The 14,825-nt window shown below is 41.8% G+C and overlaps 1 protein-coding gene across 1 annotated transcript in view; it reads right to left on the bottom strand.

Moving 5' to 3' along the window:
- Window positions 1-14,825, bottom strand: part of TAFA1 (TAFA chemokine like family member 1) — a 210,019-nt gene that overhangs the window by 170,507 nt on the left and 24,687 nt on the right. The window lies entirely within an intron of this gene.

The following is a 14,825-nucleotide window of genomic DNA, read 5'->3' as shown; positions in this document are numbered from 1 at the left end:
GAAAAATATCATTAAATGATTTTGCAATAAACTTCCCATACACCAGGGGTTTATTTTTAGGGCAGATATCATGGACTCTTTGGGGTTTAGTGGAATGAATCCTCATTCTGGAAAAGAGGGAATCTGTTTCTATCTGCTAATCCAGCAGAACCACTGGAGGCTGCACCTCATCCCTCCAACAGACCCAAGAGAGAATCCAGAAACATCTGATCTTGCACCTCTGGTCAGACTGGTCCCAGGCACTCTTCTGCACTGACAGAGGCACCAGAGAACTTTTCCTGGGTACCTGCACCTAAATATGCCAGCTTGGGCAAAGGAGGCTGAAACCATCCAGCATTACGGCACAACAAATAACTTTGTGCACAGACTGGGAGGTGATCAAAATCCTACACAGTAATACCATGCATTAATTGGCATTGCTAATTCTGCAGAAATACTTTTTTATACACAACTAAGACCCATGGAAATATTTCTACATCAGATTAAAGAGGTAGATCTACCTATCAAATTCACATATACATAAATTTAGGTTTATATCATACCCAGATATCACATTATCAACATGTTGCTATAATTGAAACAAGGATTAGAATCACTGAGTAATATAAATGAAAATTAATCTTCAAGCAAGTGCTGGAGGAGCTGTAACCATCTTTGTGGTTTCATTCCCACATCAGCCAATTTTGAGTTCAGCAGGCATGAAGGGGAGAGCTGTTAGATTTCTAGCACGTAAAAGTACAAAGGCACTAAGTGACCACAATTTGAGAGCATGTAAAAGCTTTCATGAGATTTTTAATTCCAGATAGTAGACATGAAAAGCTGTTGTTATTAACCATTTTTCATTATTAAAGGTCTCTTCATCCCTGAGTGAGCAAGTGGCACTGGCAGTTGTGCATTAGTCTCAAATGACAACAAGCCCATCAATCTTGCAGGGCTCCAAAGAAGAAAACACGTCAGGATTGGCAGGAAATAATTCAAAGCATGAAAAATAAAATAATAACAAAATAGAATAAAAAATTAAAATAACAATAATATCTTCCAAGGAGAAAACACAACTCAGAAATTTAACTCAAAACACTATCAAAACACCAGGGGTTTAGAAAGGCTGAGGGAATAGCCAAGGTCCAAGATCCAGATCTGAAACAATAAAACATTTACCAACAGAGTGACACATCCAGTGAGATTTTGGTTAGTATCTTTCTGTATCATTATGTACCAACATATATGTCTGAAGGTGTAACCCTGCTTCCAGTTTCCTCAGAAGATGTTGAACTTAGGCAGGTGCTGATGGAGAGTTGTGGGGCTGAGATCATCATCTCAGTGTCCTGAGTTTTAGCCTCTCTCCATGGGTTTCTACTCCTAAAATTAACCTTAATACATACTTATGCCACCTTTAGAGCCAGTCCTCTAAAGCACTGAACATCACATGTGACATACTCAGCATTTTCAGCTCCTAGAAGAAAATGGTCATTATCCCTTCATAAAAAAAATCCCCCAAAATAATTCTTGCAGAGTGTGGTTCTTCATCAGTTAACTGATAATTACATTGTGGGAGACTCAGCTCTAAACCAGCAGGATGGTCTTTGGGACCTGCTCTTTCCTCTGGACTAGATCTAAGACTACAGGAATGTGTATTATTAGAATGTGTATAAGCAAGATGTGATTTTTATATTCTCACAAAACACTGGCAAGCATTCATCTCTCTCCTGATACAGCAAATCCGGATAAAAGCACAGTCCATCTGGAAATGGACAGAATAAGGAGTTCCCACCAGCCTCAAACAAAACAGGATTGTTTTGAGGAGTTTGGGGTTCAGCCTTCATGTAATTCTGATTCAAACCTTGTACCACAAGGTATCCAAGAGTAACCAGGCAGTGCCATTTGCAGAGCACATCAATATTTCACAGGGTCCTTAAAGCCACAAGTGCCAGCTGGAAGATGAGTGCCAACATCAGAGAACCCCACCTCTGAGGCAGGGAGTACAGCCTTGGGATTTAAGGGCTGTCCTGTCAAGAAGATCCTTCTCATTCTTCAGGCTGCAGCTAAAATTCCTGACAATCCCACATGTGGGATAGTGTTCAATCACATCAAATTTTAACCTGTGTGCTCCCTGTCTGAGTATAAAGCTGGTGTTTCCATGTAATTTGAAATCAGTAGATCTAAAATGCAGCAGAGATGCCTGATCTACCAACAGGTTCCTGTTGTACACTCTTCTCATTTCGGGGTGACAAAGTGTTCGGTTTAACTGCTTCTTCTTTTTGGAATTGACCTGAGAGATTAAACTAACATGGGAGTATCAGCTACACACTTGTAGGCTTCTGTGAGCCTGAAGGAAAAGCTGCCACTGTCACCATCAGCTTTCTAAAGAGCAAGCTAATAGCATCACTTCAGCCATTCTTACAGCTGCAGAGGACAAAATAAAGGTCAGTGGTTCAAAAAAACCTGATGGGGAAAGGTGGAAATCAGTCTGAAAGATCAATATAAATTGAGCTGAAAAGACTGGCTTGGATACAAAGCAAATGTTGGTAAATACCAGCCAGTATTTGCTTAGGAATAGGTTTATGCATACGTTCATCATGATAGTTTTGCACCCTAAAATCTGCATTCCTTGCAGAAAGCTTGGACATGAGATAACAGGAGAAATTGAAAGCTGAAAAGATTAATCTTTTATGTAATCTGAGATTAAGTGGCTCTGGAAACAAGCTAAACCTGTTGCAGACCAATCTCAAAAGTACTTATCCATACCACTGAAATTCCATTCAGTTCTTCAGAAGTGACAATCTGGTTCTGGTGATGGCCAGAGCTGATCTGTGTGATTGTTGTCACAAACCACATTTGGTTGTACAAACCTACAGCCCTTCCCTGGCCACAGCCAAGAACACAAATGTTCCTTAAAATCAGTGTCTTGCTCATAACTCAAATTTTCCAGGACATGATAAACAGCTCCACGTTGGCTGTTTTTCCTCCACACTGTGCCTTGGCCAGGCAGGTCCATGTCCCCCTCAGTCTTCTCTCCAACCTGAGGGGCCCCAACCCAATCCCCAATCTGGTCCTGTCTCTGGGGGAACACTGCTTAACAAAATAAATGTCATCTCTGACTGATTACTGCCAGTCTCAAAAATATGCACACAAATAATTCATTTTAATCTATTTAGGCTGACAGCCGCCACACACTTGACTTTGTCTTGGATTCCAGAGCCTCATGAAAGGGCTTTAGGAAAGAACATCTCTTTATTTCCCCTCTCCCCCAATAGAGGTTGATTGAGCTGGCAAGAATAGAAAGTGTGTTTAGCATCAGTCTTAGGGAGCCATTATAATTTCTGATAATGACCTGATTGCCTTGAGAGACCTTTTCCCCCTCAGGATTCATTTTTTTGGTATGGTCTTGGATCCAGTGGTATTTGCTAAAAAAAACCCCAAATTTCTACTAATTCTACTGATTCAATACAAACTTCAATTAAGATATTGTGGAATGAAAAGTATTCAAATTCAGCATTTTTAAAAATTAAATTAGGGGTTTATAAGTGTGATATTAAAATACTGTGAAGTGTTATACCATTTACTGGTTCTTCTCACCTTTTCCAACACGATGGCAGAAACATCCTGCACTCCTTTCCCATGGACATGTCTTAATGTATGATTTTGGTACCTGTGTCAAACCCTTCACTGCAGCTCAAAGCTGACACTGCTCTGATAAAGGCAACCAGGGTCTGGTCAGTGCAGGGCAATCATGATTCTCAACATGGGAGAAGATGCAACACAAAAGATGAACTGACGAAATATTGAATCACCACTCGTAAAAAATTACTACAAAGGTGAAAAATAGAATATAAAAAATAAAGAAAACCTCAAATTCTGATATAATTTTGTAAGAGTGTCTCACTTCCCAGGACATAGCCAAATTTTCAGTCTAAATCACCAACTGATCTAAGCTTTGATTCCTTCAACTTTCTCACAACAGTCAGTGCAACTATGCAAGACAAAACAAAATGCAAACGAACAATGCACCACATTACAAAGGAATTGGCATTTCAGCAGACAGTCCTGCAGCAGTAAAGGAAATTTTGCTGTTTCCCTTTTGTGCTGTAATAGCACCACTCTCAGATATTGCCAAGAGGATCGTGGGGGTCATAAGAATGGAACTTGTGACAAATATTGCAAATGGAACAACAGCAAACACGTTGTAACAGCAAAAAAAAAAAAAAGTGAGCAGGACTGTTTCACTCAGAGATGAGGTAAAACGAGCTATTTATCTGGTGTTTGGAGTGTGACCTGCACTTTGCTTGCAGGAGTGCAGGGGATGCTGAACTGGAAAATAAAGCTGAATGCTCAGGTTGGTTCTCCCCCCTCCAGCTAGAAACTGTAGAAAATGGGGGAAAACTGAAGGGAATGAGAATAAATTTTAAAAGACGTTACCTGCTCTCTGTTGAGCTATTGATAAAAGAGGTCACGCCAATTATGAAAAAGCATAGGCGAAATTTTGCATGTTGTACATTTTCTGTCAAATGGAAGTGCCCAGTCTGACAACACTGAGGGAAGAAAGAGGCAGCCAGGATAAATGTTCTCCCTGCCTCTGCATGGCTGCTGAGGAGTGGAAGGCAGAAAGAAGCACTCCATGTGCTCTGAGGAGATAGAGATGATGTGATGTGTGCTCCTTTCCTGCAAAGGGCAGGAAAACCAAGGTGAAGTCATCTTGCAGTCCCTGGCAGGACATTCAGCAACAAAATGCATCCAGGAAATAGCACTGGGGCTGATTATACATTTATAGGGTTCAGGCCCTGGCAGGGACAGTTTATTTCCACATCTCCTAGTCTAAGCAGAATTTGTGGCTTAAAATTGTTCAAATCCTTTTGCAGGCCTATAAATATATAGTTAAAAAAATATTAAAACATTACTCCGACCAGAGAACCAGTAATAATGCCTCTAGAGATTTATGCAATACTAAAACGCCAAAAAAATCCCAGACAAAAACCCAAACCCCATTTCTTACTGAAGAAACACATACAGGAGGAAATTATTTCTTTCCTGCCAGAAACAGGACATGAACTCGACTAGATTTCTGGTTAGAAGTTTACCTAATGTATTTAGTATATTCACTGCAATACTAAGGTGTGTTTAAAATTCCCATTTGCAGCCCACAATACTACAGAGTAGTTCTTCCTTCCACGTGGCCCTGAACTGCATCGTAAATTATGGTCATCCCTTCTCCCTGCTACCAAAATTAATTATCTGATAAATAGAGTTAATACACATGGCTGCTCTGCAACAATCTCTTTGATGGATTTGTGTTTGGGGCACTGCAGATGATGGCCTTGCCAAGGCACAGACACCATAAACATTTTGATTCTGTGACTGGGTGAGGCACTGCAGAGAAATCCCTGCGAGGGGCAGGAGCAGAAGGGCTCTCCACAACTCCTGCTGCCTCTGAGGATGGACAGCCTCACCTCTCCAAGCCATGAAGCAACCTGACAGCGCAGCTCCAAAGGTAAATAGCAGCCTCAGCAGCCAAAATATTTCCTTCCAACAGCACTAGAGCCAAAGGTGCCAGGTAGAAATGTGCATCAGTGCACAGCCACTTTTCCTCCTTGATGGCCTGGCACACAGGCAGCTGCTTCCAGATGCTCTGGATGGCAGAAGACAGAAAGAAAAAAAGGTGTGTTTTCCCCACTAAATTAGCATGTGAGGAAAGAGCAACAACAATCAATAAGCGAGCCAGTAGCCCAAAAGAAAGTGTCTGAACTACCACAAGTTTTCTCAGTATTTCAAATTATGCCAAGTAATTAATGCTGAAAACAGCCTCTGGTGGGCTCTTCTAATTTCAAAAAAAGAATGAGAAGCAAAAAGGTAAAGAAAGTGAGAGTTCAATGCTAGAGAGAGACCAAATTCAAGTAGCAAGACTTCTGTTCTCAACAAGAAATGAATGTCCTGTCATGCAATTACAGCTAACTTAATAATGAAAAAAGATATTTTTTTCTCTCCCTCCATTTAAATGTTGTGCTGGTCTGTGGAAAAGGAGATATTCAGTACAAAGCACAAGTCTGAGGGAGGAAAACAAAACTTTTGTTTTTGTGATTGCCAGTTCTTGCAGACAGACCCCCAGTGATAAAACCACAGCTTGTTCCTTCACCACGGCCAGGGAACTGAGCTGTGCCCTGTCTCACAAAAATAGCAAAAGCCAAAACTTTACCCCTTTAAATTCCTGCTCCCACTCCATTTTCCCCCTGAAGTTGTTCATGGGGAAGCTAAAAATGTAAATGCAGCCCTGAAGCAGCACAGCCAAGCAGTAGAAGGAGTCCGAGCTCTGTCCCAGCACCGCCTGCCAGCCACTGACAGCAGGACAGATCCCTTATCTGCAGCAGGAAATGAACAGTGCCCCCAATAACTTGAGGCGTCTCTTCCAGGAGATGACAGTGACAATTTAGCAGTTTGTTATGGCAAGTCTTGCAGCATTTAATTGCATTTAGACAGACAAATTGGAAGAGCTTCCTCAATGACCAGCATTTCTTACGGGACACTGTTAACAACTCCCTGTCTATTCACAAATAGGTTTTGCTTCAAGCAGCTGGATGAAAGTAAAACCTTTTCTGAGGCAGGCAGGGCTGTGGCTTTATCCACAGATCTAATGGAATTAGGATATAACAATGCAGAGAGACAAAACACTGCTGTTTATTGTGTAAAATAAAAAAAAATAATTCCAAGGTATTTGACTCTCAAACCCTTGGAAAAAAAAATCTGAGTAACCAATACAGATCAGAGCCTGACCAATCCAAAATAACCACCTAAGTCAAGAGTTAATTATTCACAATTCCTCGCAGTTAGTAGGTCAAATTACAGTCACCTTTCAGGTGTTTGAAGAAACCAAGGGCCACAGGAGTGAGAGTGCTCCGCATTTGGAGGATTTAGGACCACAGGAAACAGAAAATTGCTCTTGCTGCAAAATAGCCGGGAGCCTGACTGACATTTCTGCCATCCCCAGACCCATGGGTGATGTGCAGTATCTTCCGCATCTCAGACTTTTGACCTTTTGTCACAGATCAAAGACATTCAAGATATTTTCTTTTGAACTCAGGCCACTGGCACTTAACCCAACAGCTCCATGTTCACCAATAAACCACACCCTCAAGGGCCACATCTACACATTTTGGACACTTCAGGGATGGTGACCCCAGCACTTCCCTGGGCAGCCCATTTCAGTGCTTGACAACCCTTATAGCGAGGAAAGTTTTCCTAAAATCCAATCTAGAGTTCCCCTGGCACAACTTGAGAACATTTTCTCTGGTCCTGTCACTTGTTACTTGGGAGAAGAGACCCAGCCTCACCTGGCTACAACCTCCCTTTAGGAGCTGTAGGTCTCCTGAGCCACCTTTTTTCCTTTTCTCTAAACACCCCCAACCACTCCTCATATGATTTGTGCTTTAGTCCCCTTATCAGCTTCGTTACTCTTCTATAGAAGCAACCTTTTATTGTTTCCCATGAAGTTCATGGAAAGAAAAAAAATGCACATCTGGGTTTTGGAAGCACTGAAATGTCACCTACAGTTGAAGTGACTGACATGAAATTTTGTGTTATTACTTTACTCCTCCAGCTGTACAGTAGAGGGCAAATGCTATGATGGCACCTGCATAATGCAGACACACATAATATGTCAGAGTGAATCAAAAGCCTTAAAGGAAACCTTTTTTCAGGGTCAAATGTGTTTGAGTATCTTTAATGTAGAAAAGAAGAATGTAAACAGGCAAGAACTGTTATATTTCTGAAGGGTTTTTTTATTCAGTTCTCTTTGCATTGTGGGCATCAATCCCAGAACGTAAAAAATAACCAGAACAAAGGAAAAATAGCCCAACAAAAAAGGGAGCTTCAAAGGGATGATATGCTTCACACTCAGCTGTAAAATACATCACTGTTGGCAGATCAATATTACCAATTTCCATTTGCACTGCCATTCCAAACAAAGGAAACTCTTCTAAAAGTTGCCCTTAACAAGAAAGTCAAAGATGCAACTCTGTAACATTCAGTTCACTGTAATATTAAGACAAAAAATGAGTGACACCCAGTGCTCACTAAGGCCTGTCCTGAGAAAGCAATGGCAGGATGACACACAAGGATCCTCAGCACTCCTGAACTCATTAAATAGTTGGGATGATGTGGGACATCATGCCACCATTCAGATACAAACCTAGTATTTCCCTTTTGTCCAAAATCCTCCATATTCTTGGGTTGTGTTTTTAACTTGCTGGGGAAGAAAACAGAGTCTCCAACCTGATCAATCACATTTGTAGAAGTCTGGGCACGTTGAGCTGCTGAGATACTCATAACCCCAGAACTGAAAATATAGACCCAAATATCATTGCTATTGAATTAAAAAACTATTCAGGGTTTTATAAAACAATAGCCACAAAGCTCAAACCTTAAACATAGACCTGACACCTCGGAAATGAGCTGACTGACAATCTTTGAAGCAGAGTTTTCAGCTTCGTGTCTCTGCTCTGCACCTGAGAGTTGTGCCAAGCAGCCATGTGCGACAAAACTGAGTCAGGAGCTCTTTCCAGGAAAAGCACACACAACTCAAGGACAAAAGCAAATCCAAAATGCTGGAGTTCAGCTGGTGCTTGAGCAATACCAGGCCTTTGTCCCTGCACACCCTGTCTGCTGTGTCCCCCTCCTTCTCAGGAGCTCATAAGGAAATACCAGATGTCAAGCAGGATTTATTACAGACTCCCTATACGATTAAGTTCCTTCTCAGCTTCAGGCAAGGCAAAATTAATTTGACTTTAAAACAAAGCAAATGTTAGTCTAATATGTGCGTGTTTCCTGCTCTTTCCTTAGAGAGCAAAGCCTGTGTTTCATGAGCAGCTGAGATTCCTTCTGAAACCAATAGGCATTGATTGATTAATCACTAAGGATTTATTGCTCAGTGAACAAATGATGACACATTATCTAAAAGAAATGGAGCAAGTGGTGCCTGTGGAGATGTATCTGATGGCCAAACAACAAAGATGGGACTTGCATTCCTGCAAAAAGGTACCTATTATTTTAGCAGTGTTATTTACACAAGGATTCAAGTAGAAGAAAATCTGTTTTCATTGATTATTTTGAATTTTTGGAGTTTTGTAAGTGCAACCAAACTTACTATTTCAGCCCAAGTTCAAAGCTGTATTCAAATTTTCAGTAAATGGTTCCCAGAAATAGAAATGCTTGAAAAGACACAGCAGAAATGACCAGTTCTTAACCACTGTGAACTCAAAAAAATAGCTCATTGGCTTTTTGTGCTGTATTGATCATGTAACCCTAATTACAACCTTGATTTAGAACCTCAGTTTCTTGGTTATATGAGTTAGCAGCTAATTATTATTTAAGTGCTAATTCTCCTAAGCCTATACACATTTACTAAAGTCATCAGGCTCTCTTCCTGCACATGTAAAGAAAGTATTTTGTGCTGAAGTGTTAGCTCTCTGTTTTAGCTGTACTCTGCCATCCATTTAAGATGGGAAATTGGAGCTCAGATGCTCAGATCCTTCAAAGAGGGAACACATCTCCCTGGGAAAGGTGAGGACATTGAACAGGGTTCCACTCAAAGACTGACCCTGCTGCAGCAGGGATAAACACAAGGATGCTTTGCAACATTAAAAAGGAGAAGACATGAAATACAGAGAGAATGAAGCACCAGCAGCTGGAGGGCCAAGCTCTGTCTGTGTGTGCTGGGATTGGCCTCCCTGTGGTGTTGGAACTCAAAATGTCCCTCAGACAATTTTGGATGTTCCAGGCCCAGGTCAGAAGCATTTGAGACCCTGGCAGGCAGCTGGAAGCAGCTGTGATTTTGGGTTTGAGCCATGGAATGATTTACCAACCTTGCAGGAAGAACAAGAAGTCACAAAAGTTTAGATATTATAGTAGAAGTAGTCACAAAGTAGAGGGAAGAATTTCTGAGTGCTGTACAGGGGGGTTTTGGTTTTGTACATGGGGGTCAGAGGTTTTAAGATGGATTTGGGATTTGGGCCTGCCCTGTCCTCCCTCTTTCTCCTTCCTTACCTCCATGTTCTTGGTGATGGCACTCACAGATTGCTTTAGAGTAGAAAGGCACCATTTAATATAGGTAATAGGCATTGGGAAAAATTGTCAATATGTAACAAGTAATGTACCATATAAAAGATAGAAAAGCACCATTTAATATAGGTAATAGGCATTGGGAGAAACTGCAAACATGTAACACGTAATGTACCATATAAAAGATAGAAAAGCACCATTTAATATAGGTAAAAGGCATTGGGGAAAAACTGTAAACATGTAACACGTAATGTACCATATAAAAGAGAGCAGCAGCCCTGGGTGGGAGAGAAGAAGCAGTCGGGGTCAGAGAGGATGTCAGGGTGTGTGTGTGCCTCTGCCTGAGCTGTGAGCAAACCACAGCAGCCCCAGAAGAAAATCTTTTAGATAACTTGCAATAAACTGCCTTGAGACTGGACAACAGAGGCTGCTGAGCCTTTCTTTGGAAGCTCGGGTTGGAGGAGAGACTTTTCCACCACATGGAGCCACCCCTGACCCAGGGTGAGCTCTGGCACTGGGGCTCACCTGAGACCTGCTCCCAGCACTGCACGGAGCCCCTTGGTGCTGTCACACTGCAAAGAAACACAGAGGGACAGCACGTGGGCTTTGCACTTCTTTGCATCTGTTTGAAGCTCACTGTGGTCCAGTGAGGAATGGCAGAGCAGCCCAAACTCCCCCTAGCCCTAAGCAGCCCAGGTGATCACATCAGGACATGTATTCATCTATTTGTAACACAACTTGAGAAAAAATTGAAACACCTCCACACATCCTTATTACAATAATTTTTCTAATAACAAATAATTTTAATGACAAAATTATATAATAGTCTCAATTGTAACAGAACACTTTTCAGCTATAAAACTGTAAGGCAATGAAACGTTTTCTTCAGCATTAATGGGCTTTCTTGGACAACTTATGTTTCAATGAAATATTAATTCTGGATCATTTGTCATGTGTTAATTAGGAGAATAAGCTGTAGGAAGTCTCGATCACCATGCAAATGTTAATTAGGTCATAATTTATGTTAAGCATTTCTAAGTATAGGAGCACCAGAATCACATATAGCAGCAGATGAACTTTAGGGGGAAAAAACCTGCATTTGCAAGAGTTATTTTTCTATTTAAATATGAGAGTTACTATGCTTTAATAAACAGCAAAGAACATGTATTTCTTTAATTGCCCAAAGTCTTCTCTCCCCTTTCTACCCAGAGTCACACCTGTCTCTGGCCAGGTATGATGAGAACCTGGGAGAAGATGGTGAGGTTGCTTTGCAATACAACAACTTGAGTGCCATAGAAGTCCTGGAATAAATAGTGGTTTTAATTTATATTGGAGCCAAAACACACAGCCCTGCAAAAGCAGGAATTCTGGTTCATCAGGGGCTGCTGGAGCTCTCCCCTCTACAGTCAACAACAATAGCAACACTCCTGGAGTCACCTCTTGTTTTAACAAGTGACTCACTGTGGCACTTCCTCAGTGAGACGGAGAAGGCAGCTGAGAAATCCAGGGGAATCCTTCTCAGCCTGTGTCCCACTGCTCCCTTCAGAAATGGGGACACAGAGGGAAAAAAACCCAATGTGACTTTTCAGTTTTGAGAGAAAGGAGCATCCTCCAACCTCCTGCTCCTCCTCAGAGAGTTTTCACTTTTTTTGCTGTGCACAGGCCCAGCTCCTGGCAGCAGGATTTTGTTTTCTGGTGAAGAAGCAGGACCTGCTTCTGTCCAAGGTACATGAGCAGAATTCAGGCTCATTGGTCCTTGCTGGCCCATCACCTGGAAACACCCCAGTGCTGCAGCCAGCTTGAGGCAGCAGAGAAATCAGCTCTGCTCTGGCATTTTCTGTGGAACAACCACTGAAATAAACAGCTGCAATGACACACTGTAGTGGGATGAAGATAAATTTATTTTGCTGTTTCCACACTCCCACAATTTTTACACCTCCCCACACAAATCTGCCCAAGCTGCTTCCACTTTGTTGGTATTATCGAAGAAGAAAAATAGCACTAGGCTCTGGAGGGAATACCAGCATTAACTCCCCCTGCTTCACTTTGAAGGCCAACATTAACTGTTATTTTCATTTGTTGAACTGCATTTCAATTGATTTTTTTGAGTTGTTTTTGTGGTTTGATTTTTCTTTTTAAAGGGGAAAAATCATTAAATGATCCAAGAGTTAACAAAACAGATGCAGTTCCATTGGAAGTCATATGTCAGCTCTACCTTGTCCAAGCTATTTCTAAAGTAAACAATGTCAGGTTGGGAAAAAAAAAAAAAAAGATACTTCAGCCATAACATCTGACACTTTGGGAGCTAGAAGCATAATAGTTTTGTAAAAAAATAGTACAGAAGGAATATATTTAAATTTTGATCTTTTTTAGTATGTGTAAGATACCCTAAAAAAGACAAAGTGGGTAAAAGAGAGAGAACAGTAAAAGTAGCAAGGGGACTCAAGGGCACTTCACCAATTTAAACACTAAATTTCCAGCAGGGACAAATAAAGGGGAGGGACACAGGAAAGCACAAACATTAGCAGATTACATGAAAAGACCAAGCACTTATTTACCATTCTTCATAATGCAAAACTGGTGAAAAGCATTAAAGGCATGACATGTCAAATTGATTTAGATGAGCAACTTTTGGGTTGGTGTAATTGCTATATGGCACAATTACTGGCACTTTACACCAGCAAATATATGTACTTTAATGCACAGCAATTACTTGGCTCCAGGTCACTACACAAGCTTGAGCAATGTCCACAGGAGGTGTAGAAAACTAGAGGGGAAGCAGGACCCTGTGCCATAGTGCTGCAGAGGAAATAGCTCATGGTGTGGCCTCTGAATCCTCAGCAGGTCCCAGATCGTGGCAGCAGCAAGGCAAGCCCAGAAGCTGCTGGCTCTACACCTGCCCCAAGTCACTTGGGCTGGTGAGAGGGGTAAGGGACACCCTGTGAACACACCAGAGAGATGAACCAGCAGCTGAGCTACTCCAGTGGGGACAGAAAGCTCCTGGCCTTGCCCAGGACACCCCAACAATCCCAGCCTGTGCCCAGGAGCGTTGTCCAAACTCTCCTGGAGCTCTGGCAGCCTTGGGGCCATTCCCTGGGCAGTGCCAGCACCCTCTGGGGTAGAACCTTGCCCTGATCCCCACCCCAACCTCCCCTGGCACAGCTCCAGCTGTTCCTGGGTCCTGTCCCTGATCAGAGAGCAGAGTTCAGTGCCTGACCCTCCACTTTCTCCCTTGTGAGGAAGTTTTAGACAGCTCTGAGATCTCCCATCAACATCCTCTTCCCCAGGCTAAAGAAGTCCCATGACCTCAGCTGCTGCTCTAAACTGATGGCATCATGTGTGCTATTCACAGGAGGAATTTAAACCCTTCAGCTCTGAGGAAGATCCCTATTTCACATTTATTTCCTTAAAAAAAGAGCACAGTTAATAATTATTATTTCAGTGGAGATGAGCACAGCACTTTGTCCTCTGGAATATCACATTTAAATCACCCTGTACACAGTGACAGTGTTGATCTTGCAGCCCCTCAGGCTAAAAGAGCTTTATTTCACACTGCCTATACATTTTTCAGGGCAGAGATGCAATCAATACACACAAAGGAGTCCAAGGAACCCAAGAGGAACCAGAATAGTTTTTGTGGAATTGATGTCGTTGTGCATCCACTAGCCCCACTCAATAATTAGGAAATTAAAAGTGTCTCATTGCTCCCCTCTACTGAAGGTCATCCTTGAGGCCCTAAAGTTTGGTTTAGATGCTAATTAAGAGTTTGCTGACTGCTGCCAGGGCATGGGCTACAAATGCCAGCAGAAATCCTATTCTCAGTCCCTGAGTTATTATAAACAAATGCATGTCCTTCTCCACAGGGGATATTTTCAGGAGTACCTAAGCCTCAGGTTTATCACCACAGTTTGTAGGGCAATAGCCTGGCTGTGCACATGTATTTCACTTTAATAACATCTTCCTTCTTTCAGAAAGTAAAATTGGGTTCAGATTAATAAACCAGGGCACTCCATAATATGCACACCCACAGGCATAAGTGAGTCAATCAATATCAAATTTTAGCTACACCTTCTAACAATTTTTGCTAATAATTTAGTTTATTAACAAAATCTGAGAAACATAGCATGAACAAAAATGTGTGCAATTAAGATAACGCTTAAAATACTGAATTTTGGTCTTATGAGCCCCTAGGATGATATAATAGCTTAAAAAGAGGCTATTCTGAACACCTGAGTGCAGAAAGCAGATTTGCAATCAACACCTGTGATACTGAAGCAACACAACCTATGCCTGGAAATCAGGGTACCAAACCAACACAGTGAGTGTGTCCTGATGCACCTGTGCTGGCTCTGGAGCTGGTGCAGGCTCCAACGAGGACACCTCTGTGTTCTCTGCACCGTGTGGACATGCCTAGAATCATTTTATGAGAGGAGGATATTCAGGGTGAAATGAATCAGAGACCCTGAGGCAAGTTTGAAACTAAATGCCTGAAAACTCATGGCTGAAATCCACAGAAAGCACAAACCTGCATTTGGGTACCTAAACCACTCTGTCCCAGGAGATGTCTTTGGAGATCAGATAAAGTCACCTGAGTTTAAGAATAATATTTTATTCTAAGTACAGGCTTTTGAAGATAGACTTTCTTTAGATAATCTCTCTGCAGTAATGGGTAAATTATTACAGAATATCAGACCACTTGCTACACCTAATCCCCTGATGCCAAAGGGATTTGATGCTTGGAAAGGGTACAGAAAGTACTGTGGGAATGAACAACATGAAAA

The sequence above is a fragment of the Lonchura striata genome, chromosome 12 (assembly GCF_046129695.1).
Source record: "Lonchura striata isolate bLonStr1 chromosome 12, bLonStr1.mat, whole genome shotgun sequence".
Classification (NCBI taxonomy): Eukaryota; Metazoa; Chordata; class Aves; order Passeriformes; family Estrildidae; genus Lonchura; species Lonchura striata.
Note: the sequence above shows the minus strand (reverse complement) of the source record. Positions and strands in the feature narration are given on the sequence as shown.